We start from the raw sequence: 10,235 nt of genomic DNA on the forward strand, positions 1-10,235 counted from the left end.
TCAATACTGAATGGACCTTCTGTAAGGAAGTAGTAGACCTTCTATAAGCATTGTATTCCTATAGGTAGACGTGGATCAGCTGACAAAATTACGTGACCTGCCAGATCTAACACAACACTTATTTACTGCTTTGTTTTTTTTAATCATTTTAACGAAAATATGTTTTTGAAAGTCTGTTTTTTAAATAAGAACATCATCTGCAGCTCTTGTAGTGCTTTACATCTTCAGCAGCGTAGAGAAACAACACACATGGAGCAGAAATGACTTGAATGAAGCGTGTTTGGCTCTAGATAAATATATTAGGACGAGTCTAAGGGCAGTGATCAGAGAGGAGGCCCGACACGATTCTACTGAGGGGAATCACTTTTGACCAAAAAATTTAAATTTTGAAAATTGTAGCTTCATTGGAAAAGTTAAGTGGTTGTAAAAAAACAAAAATATATAAATGAAAAAATATTCACATTTGTAGTCCTCGTGGTAAAAAATGACCACCATCAAAATAATATTTTAAGAAGGCTGTTGTCAGACTCATTGTGCAAAGAAAAATCTTTAAATTTAGGTAATTTCTAGAATAACTGATTAATCATCTGATATTTTCATTTTGGTTCTAGGCTTTCAGACTGCAGTATCACTGAAGAAGGTTATAAAGCTCTGGCTTCAGCTCTGAGATCAAACCCTTCACACCTGATAGAGCTGGATCTCACAGGAAATGATCCTGGACAATCAGGAGTGAAGGAGCTCAGTGATTTACTACAGGATCCAAACTGTCAACTCAAGACTCTGAGGTGAGATGTGATGCTGTAATGCAAAATAAATTACATGCAGGCAGTTTATTTATAAAAAATATTTCATTAATATAGTTTGTAAATCCATCTCTTTCACAGTGTTTCAGAGTCAGATGTTGTTTTTTTCCACAAAGTTTATTTACGAAGTGAAGTTTTCTTAATTTTCCTTTGAGTGTTTGACATGTATTAATACTAACATCATTGAGTGGGAATAAACTAGGAATTTAGGAAAAATAAATATTTGTTTTCTGTTGAAAAATCCACAATGCAGATTGGAAAAACTGAAGTGTGTTTTATTGTGCAATATTCGTTGTGCTATAGGAGTTAGTGTATCACACAAACAAGAATCCTGTTTTTCCGAATATTTGCACCATCGCAAATGTACAATAAACAAGTTACTTTCATACATATATTTCGATTTTGTAAATGGAGCAAACAGCAGAACTGTTTTTTTTTAACTACAACTGCCAGTAGGTGTCAGCAAGTGACTGTCTAAATTAGTGAGTTAAATCTTTCAATCAGCTGATTCATTTAACTTTGCAAACCATTGTACTTATAGCCTGATTGAATTATTTACTAGTCCTTGTAACACTGAGGAATAAAACACTGTGCTGCTCAGAGATGCAGAGGTTCTGCTGTTTGTTCTGTTTACAAAATGTGAATTTGTGTGTAAAAAAGTTACTTAGTAATTTGTTGTTTATTCTACATTTGTAGTTGTGCAGATATTTGAAAACAGGATTCTTGTTTGTGTCATACACACTCCTATAGCAGGGATCCTTAAATCTGGCTCATGAGATCCACTTTCCTGAGATCCACTGAGTTTAGCTCTAATTCAATTCAATTCAAATTTATTTGTATAGCGCTTTTCACGATACATATCGTTGCAAAGCAGCTTTACAGCAAATTAAAGTCTTTACAATATATTTAGTAGTAGCTTACAGTGGTGACTATGTCAAGTTGATGTACATATGGCAGAGATGTATGGTAAAGATCAAATAATGACATAATCAAACAGACAAAGAACACTATAAATTAGTAGCAAAATGCGGTAGTGCTGTATGTTGTTTCAGGGTTGGTATCATCTGAAGTCCTCTGTGGAGTTGGCATCATCTCTTCTTAAGTGTTCTGGATCCAGACTGGAGTTCCTAGTTACCACAGGATATCAATCTGATGGCAGAAACAGAGAACAAATAGGAACATAATTAGCGTAGCTGCTGTTCAAACCAAGCAAAGAAAGACTTGTTCAAGCAGAGCTAAAAGATTAATAATGAACATTTGATCAGATATAACTGCAGGAAAAGTTTATGAGACACATTATTTGAATGCTTGGCTAAAAATATGTGTCTTTAATCTAGATTTAAACAGAGAGAGTGTGTCTGAACCCCGAACATTATCAGGAAGGCTGTTCCAGAGTTTGGGAGCCAAATGCAAAGAAGCTCTACCTCCTTTAGTGGACTTTGCTATCCTAGGTACTACCAACAGTCCAGAGTTTTGTGACCTTAGGGAGCGTGACTTTTGACTGTAGTGGAAGTAACAGTACATCCGTCTAGTTGTAGATTGGAAGTCAAGAGATTCTGTGTATTGTTTTTTGGTCCAATAAGTAATATCTCTGTCTTATTTGAATTTAATAGGAGAAAATTATTGGTCATCCAATCTTATACATTTTTAACACACTCTGTTGAGTATCATCAGCATAACAATGAAAACTAATTCTGTGTTTTCTAATAATATTGCCAAGGGGCAGCATGTATATTGAAAATAGTAGAGGACCTCGGACAGATCCTTGTGGCACTCCATACTTCACTGGTGATAACTGAGATGACTCCCCATTTAAACAAACAAAGTGGTAGCGATCAGACAGGTAGGATCTAAACCATCTTAAAGCCTGTCCTTGAATACCTGCATAGTTTTGTAGTCGATCTATGAGTATTGTTGTGGTTTCCCCTCTTCCCCGTCAAAGAATTACTCTTGAGTCTTGGGTTTTGATGCCAAAAGATTATTGCCGAAACAGTCAAGCCGAGTTGTCTATAGAGAACTGATCTTTACTTGGTTGAGGGCGGTGTTTTATACTGGTTTCCACATAAGCATGTTAACCTAAATCATTGGGGGGGGGTATCCCCTAAGGTAAACACTTCCATGGGAAACAGATGGTTTTCCTTAACGGCCTCTTAGTGGCCCCTAAAATAACATGAGATATAGCTCTGCTAGTGGGGCCCCAAAAATTAATCATATGGGCTTGTCTATTTTTCCATACTTATGGGCCTCTTACATCAACATAGAATGTGCTAGGCCCAGCAACACATAAGTAGGACTGCATAATTCTAATAGTAAATTAATTTGGACACAATTCCTTTATATTTTAGTTAATAAAATCTTCCTCATATTCCCCCTTTGAGACGTTTACGTCTCACCTTCTCCGGAGTGCTGTGTCAAGATCCAGCCTCTTAGTAATTACTACTCTGTGACAAAAATAAAGTCACTATGTTTCATTATCAATTAACTAAATCATGCCACGGCATTCCGGAAGATGTTAGGGCCAAACATCTCCCCTCTTATCTTTTTGCTAGAACGGAGTAAAAGACCCTGACACCTTAACATACTTTCCTAACTGAATACAAAGAGGGTTATAAAAATGTTCAAAGTCTGTTCGTGCACTTGGTTTGGCCTTGCCTGTGGTTGTCACAGTTACGTAAAATACATATAGAATAATGAAAATAAGAGTACATAAGAATAATACTAAACCAAAAAGAGAAACCAAAACAAAATATATACAATATGGAACAAAATAAAACATACATAATATAAAGATTTAGGTTACAGATACATTTGTCTTAATTTTCCTCGGAGGAACTCGAATTCTTATCTACCAGTTGCAAATTCAATGCTGTTCTGTAAAGCAGGTCCCCATAATATTCATGTTTAATCAGATTCTTTTTTCATCTTTGCAATACCTTAACATGTCAATTTGTTTAAGTGTGGCCTTGATAACTAGGGATTTTAATAATGGTAGTACACAGCAAAATAATAATCCTCCTATGCCAATTGTCACTCCCAAGAGTATTCCTAATTTTGCTAACCATGCTCCCCATGATCTTAATTTTAAATCTAACCAATTCCATGTTTTTTCATCTCTTCCAGCGTTAGTTGCCATTTCTACTTGTAATTCCTTAAGTTTAGTCATGGCTTTTGTAAATGCTCCTTCTGGTGCTGTATTGTTAGGGATATATTTATAACATAGGTCTCCGAATAAGACACACATCCCTCTTTTGTCTGCTAACATCAAATTAGGGCTAATCTATTTTGCCATGTCATTTTACTGGTTGCATTTAATTGTTCTCCTAAAGAAATTAATGCTTCGTTGGTATAATTAATGAACCTTTGTTGATTGTAGTTGTTGTGAATTTTTTCTTAGAGACCAGGAGACGTTTTTGGATATCTTGAAGCAGAAGTTTCTCTTTATTCAGATACTCGCTGCTCTGCGCTGCAGTCTTCAAAAAGTCGTCTTACAATATCTCAGCACAGCAGAGTATATAGGTTTGAAGGGGGAGGAGTACATAGAGGTGGAATCAATCTAAACAAAGCATGCAAATGTGGTACAGGAAAACAGCTCAGTTAAAGATTTTCCCAGCCTTGATCTATTTAGCATACAAGTGTCATTCAAATGCATAGGTGCTTAAACAAAAGGCACAGTTGTACCTTGAGATTAGACTTCACACTTAACTTGGGAAACCTGCCAAATGTTCAGGAACTGAGAGGTTACTGTCTCAGGGCCTGGGCTGCCTGCTCTTAGACTGTCACAATATACATAACTTTTTCAGTTCATGTTGTTATATTGGAACCTATAACAAATATGCATAGGATCAGCATATTTTAAACAGATTCTTAAATTTGTAATCCTTCAGTCCCCCCCTTTGAGAGTTCTAATAACTCTCACATAATACAAATTTAAACCTCCATAAATCCATTCTATAGCCTATGTTTGTTAACCTTAAGCCCCATCTTCCATTCATGTAACTTGAAATAGTTACAGGCACATATATCTTATTCCGCGTCTTGTCCTAGATTTAATTAGGTGTAACAGTTCTTTTCAGAACCATAACTGTTGACACATACGACGTGAATGGTAACATGTCGTACAAGCTACATGTTGACACAGAAAACCATGTAGCATAAGAGTGGAAGTCCTGACGTCAGTGGCGCCTGAATAGCTGTGTAGTCTGTAGTTTTCTGTAGTCCATTTCCCACGTAGATTCTCTCAGATGACTCTTTGTCCTCATGAAGCTTGTTCGTGGATGTCTGAGGTGATGCTTTACTCCAGGATGCTGCTTTTGAAGACATCATGGCATGTACACATACCTGCAACACAAGAAAACAGAGAAACAGCAGACCAGCAGTATTCATGCATAGACATTTTTAGACTTCTGTTGATCGTATAGTGGTTTTAAGTCTAGTGATCGTATAGTGGTTTTGTTGACCTAGTCTTAAATCATTTGATACCTATGGACCAGTGAGGTGGGGACAAACTGATTAGGGGAAAAACCTATGAGGAAATCTTTACCACAGGGTTGGCCCCCGAGGCCTGTTGCACTTCGGTTCTTCCCTGGGCTCCTCACTGATCTGTGTGTCCTAGTCTGTCCCTGTAGTTGGTGTGTGAACTTAACTGTGCAATCACTCCATCCTCTAATGAAACATCAGTCATAGCAAACATCATAACCCATAGAGGATAGGTGAGTGACTGGAGTGTGCTGTAGTATTGTTTTTGGCTGTGAGTGTACTTAACCAGAGTCCCCCAGTGGGAGTAAGTCAACTTCCTTTTGTTCTATTTACAAAGAATCTTTTCATCTTTGTTGTAGATTACTGGGGTGATTAAGAACTCACAGCCTTAACAGTTAGCACCTCAGCAAGCTGCCCCACGAATTTGGTGTAGTGGGGAGGGTCTGCTTCAGAGCTGCAAGCAGACTGAGTAAGAGCTGATTTACACTGTTCATTTCTCTTACATACTTTTTGTTTTTCCTACACTCTTTCATCCAGTGTCCACGTTTACCACAGTAATGACAATTACTCTCCCTCTTAGGACATTTATTTTTCTGTTGGTTCTTTGTGTTGACCTGAAAGGATGCTGCTGCAATCTTTACTCTTGCTTTAACATCAGAATCTCTTTCCCAAATAGCTAACATGTCTAGGTTACTTCTGAGAGTTTTGTTAGACCAAGTTAAATCTAGGAATGTCAAGGCTTTTCTGTACTCGGCTACAAGGCCATCTGACCAGATGCGGACTAGGGGTCCCTTGTCATCTAGCACACTTTCAGAATTATTAACTATTCCACTGTAAGTTACAGCTGTCTGGCAGAACCTTTCAGTGTATTCATTCACAGTTTCTTCTTTCCTTTGCACACAGTTAGTGATTCTGGACCAGTCTATTTTGGGTCCCATGATATTCTTTAGAATTTTCAAAACACCTTCTCTCAAATCCGCTTTACTGGCATGTTGTAGTTCAGAAGTAACAGCAGACTCAAAACTGTTGAATTCAGATTCAGTTAGAATTTGTGACATCAGCTGTGTGACTTCTGCTAACGACATGTCGTAGAGACGCATTTTGCTAGTCAATGCTCTTCTAAATTCAGAAAAATTTGTGCGTGCTGAGGGTAAGCTCTGGGATAGTCTCTCTATATCTTTAGGTCCTAGCGCTGTATGGACTGCTTGTAACTGGAGTATGGGGGTTGCAGATGGAACAGTTTCAACACCTTCTACCCTACTCTGAGCCCTTTGTCTTGCTCCACATACTTCAACTGAAATTGCTGCATCTTTCTCTATCCTTCTAGTTTTGCATTTGTCCTCTTGTCTACACAAAGACTGAAAGTCAAGATAGCTTTCATCTGACTGTTGGTCGTTTGAGTCACTTTTGGTTGAGGCCTTGTTATGGCTCACCTTTTTAGTGAGACAGGACACTCGAGTGTGCAGCTGTTTGTTTTGTTCTTTTAACTTAGCAATACACTGAGCTTGTTCTTGTGCTAAGGATAAGGTAAATTCTCTGTGGCAGCAGATAATTCCTTTAATGTTTTTCTTTCTGATACATGCTCCAAGTACCTTTTTGCATTCTTCAACTGACCATACTTTTTCTGGATCAATACCAAATTTCTTTGTTAAATCCAATCTGACTGACTCTGTCACTATTGAGTCCATGTGCTCTCCTAACAATGATTTGAACTCATTGTCTGTCCATAAAGGGGTAGCTAGTCCACCTTTCTCAGTTGTGGGAATCAACTTAGCATTCCTTCTCAACATTTTGTAATGTTTTTCTGATACAACAATACACTTCTAACACCTCCCTGACAAGCAGAGGATAAATTTGTTAACACAGAACAACTGTTGTTAACCTTCTCTGGCAAAGCAGAGGAAAACCTAGTTAATACACATCATGTATTCAACCTTCTCTGGCAAAGCAGAGGATTCCTGAACATAAACTACTAGCACTTTACGCTAATCTTCTCTGCCTAAAACAGAGGATAACAGATATTAGCACGTAATGCTAATCTTCTCTACCTGAATAGAGGAAAACTAGTCTGTTAACCAAACCCTGCAGCTGTTTGTTAACACTTCTCTGGCGGCGCAGAGGCTAACCACATGTACTGGTCTGTAGTGGTTCTTTGAATAGAGTAACACTCACCAAATCGTTGTTGAGCTGAAAAAGTTTCTGGAATTCAGTCTGGAACGATGTCTGGTGAGAAGCTCTATCCGGGTCACGGCACCAAAACTGTTGTGAATTTTTTCTTAGAGACCAGGAGACGTTTTTGGATATCTTGAAGCAGAAGTTTCTCTTTATTCAGATACTCGCTGCTCTGCGCTGCAGTCTTCAAAAAGTCGTCTTACAATATCTCAGCACAGCAGAGTATATAGGTTTGAAGGGGGAGGAGTACATAGAGGTGGAATCAATCTAAACAAAGCATGCAAATGTGGTACAGGAAAACAGCTCAGTTAAAGATTTTCCCAGCCTTGATCTATTTAGCATACAAGTGTCATTCAAATGCATAGGTGCTTAAACAAAAGGCACAGTTGTACCTTGAGATTAGACTTCACACTTAACTTGGGAAACGTGCCAAATGTTCAGGAACTGAGAGGTTACTGTCTCAGGGCCTGGGCTGCCTGCTCTTAGACTGTCACAATATACATAACTTTTTCAGTTCATGTTGTTATATTGGAACCTATAACAAATATGCATAGGATCAGCATATTTTAAACAGATTCTTAAATTTGTAATCCTTCATAGTATATGTAATTTATCCATTCTGTATTTTTATTTTGTGAAATCCAAATGAATATTGATTCAAGACCTGATTTGACTTCATCTCATGCCTTGAATTGATCCGGTACTCCTCTGGGTTGGCCTATTGAATCTATATATACTTTAGGATCTGGTATATAATTTCTCTTAACTCTGTGATTAATTGTTTCCTTTCTCCCTAATGAGGATTTCGAATCCCATTCTATTATATGGAGTTCTTGTTTTAATCATACTTTAGTGCATTTTCCTCTCAATCTTAGGCCGGTAAGGCAGGTAAAAGTTTTTTGTTTTTCACAAATCCAAAAAAAGGTCAGCTAATGCTATAGTTTGATGCTTATATATGTCTGGTGCGGGTAATGATATAGTTTGATTTCTACAGGTTTTAGCTGGACTTATCTGTTCTCCTTTCCTTGTTCCTGATGCCCGAAGGGGTGGAAAGAATCATCAACATTTCGAAATATCGTTGTATCCAAATTCCCAAACGACACTGCATTTCCCCTTGAATTGTCCTACATTTACAACCCCTGTGGGTTTAACAAAGCCCTCATATTTTTTGCTGTAGTCTATGGTGTACCATAGTGGAATCTATACTTGGTCAACTTGTATTTTCAAATCTTCAGTTATATCTAAGCTTCTACATTTAGCTCTCAATCGAGGTATATGCTTGTAGAATGGGTTTTGTTTAGCATTGCTTAGGGAGCCTAGGCACTCAGCTGGACAAAAAAAGTCTTAAGTCTTTTCCTAAATGACAAAAGTTTCTGTTAAATTCAGCACAATGTTCATAACTGAATGGATTAGGGACTACTATTACTTGGCTCATCTGTGTTTTAGAACAGAATAGGCAGTCTTTTAGCTTAACGGTTGTGAAAGTTGCCCACTCATATCATTAATTGTTTGTGCTGTTTCCCATAAATCATTTAGCTTGGTATCATCTTCCTACATGTCATAATTCTCTTCAACATTCCTATGTTGTTTTTTCATACAATCCTGGTTCAGTTGTAGTCGAGATTGAGCTATTACTCCCTTTCTGACCCTATATCTATCATAAGTCTCCCATGTGGACCAAAAATCCTCTAACTTTGCATTTAAGTGTGGTGACCAAGACTCTTGTTGCTTAACTTTCCTTGTCACTTCCCCCTTTCGCACAACAGTCAAAACCATGGGCATCTTTCCCCCACATATACATTTTACTTCAGGGGAGAAGTAAAATATCCTGCCTCCCTACTCCTTCTAATATTAAAAGTTCTTTCATGACACAGTTTTACATGTCTTCTTCATTCTCTAATTCTGTCTTTCTTTCTCGTGTTCTCCCTTCTTGTCGGCTCCACATTTCCTTCCCCCTTTTTCCATCTTCACCAGGGTGACTCTTTGCGAGTCGTTGCAATGGTCTTTCCCTCGTTGGCAAGGGAGGGTCGTTACTAGCACGCCCTTAATCCCTCACTCCATGCTGTGTAGGGTTGTCGAAGCTAGTTGGCTTTTTTTAGGGAGAGAGATGTGGACCCGTTTTGCGGATCAATGTGATTTTCCCCTTGAGATTATAACTGCATACACTGGTGGGGCAAACCTTCCCTGGCCTTGATAGAACTGCTGTTGCCTGTAAATGGAAACTTTCAGAGGTTTTGGTTAGTGATATCAGACATGTTCATTTTTTTTTCATCTGGCCAGTCGTCCTTTTCGGTGAGACCTGTAGAAATGTCAGGTGGGTTGAGGGCTGTCCTGGCCCCTTTTTGGCTTCTCATACATCTGTTTGCAATCCATTGTATTAACATAAAGAGCAGGGTTAATACCCGTTTTCTATAATAAAGAATTTGGCTTTATTAAATTGTTTTCATCCTTACTATTTTTGATTAATTTCAGTGTTATTCTCAACAATTTGCTAATTAAGTGTTCTTTTTGTTTTATAAATTTAGTCCCTTTATCACTGGATACATTTTTGTTTTTGTTTTTGTTTTTGGCCTGTTTTTTTCAATAGCATAGGCTTTTTACCCTGGAAAACACTCAACCCACTTTATTAAATGTTAACAGTCAGAAAGACAATATTTTATCCTTTTGACACAGAATCAGCTCCATCCTGGGATGCTGAAAAAGAAAGTTAGCTGTGGGGTGGACAGAGCAAGCTTCCTTGCTTTGCCTTCCCACGTAATACGCTGCGCAAGTGTGGCACTGTTT

The 10,235-nt window shown here is 38.0% G+C and overlaps 2 protein-coding genes across 4 annotated transcripts in view; both read right to left on the bottom strand.

Moving 5' to 3' along the window:
- Positions 1–7,850, bottom strand: part of LOC127159511 (uncharacterized) — a 21,025-nt gene extending 13,175 nt beyond the window's left edge. Inside the window, exon 1 of one of the 3 annotated variants that reach the window (XM_051102321.1) lies at positions 7,214–7,850. The gene's annotated coding sequence lies outside the window, so the exon portion shown is untranslated. Of the gene's footprint in view, positions 1–4,624; positions 4,695–7,109 lie in introns of those variants that run through there. The other 2 variants (XM_051102322.1, XM_051102319.1) reach the window with 2 other exon arrangements.
- Positions 1–10,235, bottom strand: part of LOC127159512 (ribonuclease inhibitor) — a gene marked incomplete at its 3' end in the record, with an annotated part of 73,186 nt that overhangs the window by 20,866 nt on the left and 42,085 nt on the right. The window lies entirely within an intron of this gene.

Source organism: Labeo rohita, unplaced genomic scaffold, assembly GCF_022985175.1.
Source record: "Labeo rohita strain BAU-BD-2019 unplaced genomic scaffold, IGBB_LRoh.1.0 scaffold_223, whole genome shotgun sequence".
In the NCBI taxonomy this organism is placed as follows: domain Eukaryota; kingdom Metazoa; phylum Chordata; class Actinopteri; order Cypriniformes; family Cyprinidae; genus Labeo; species Labeo rohita.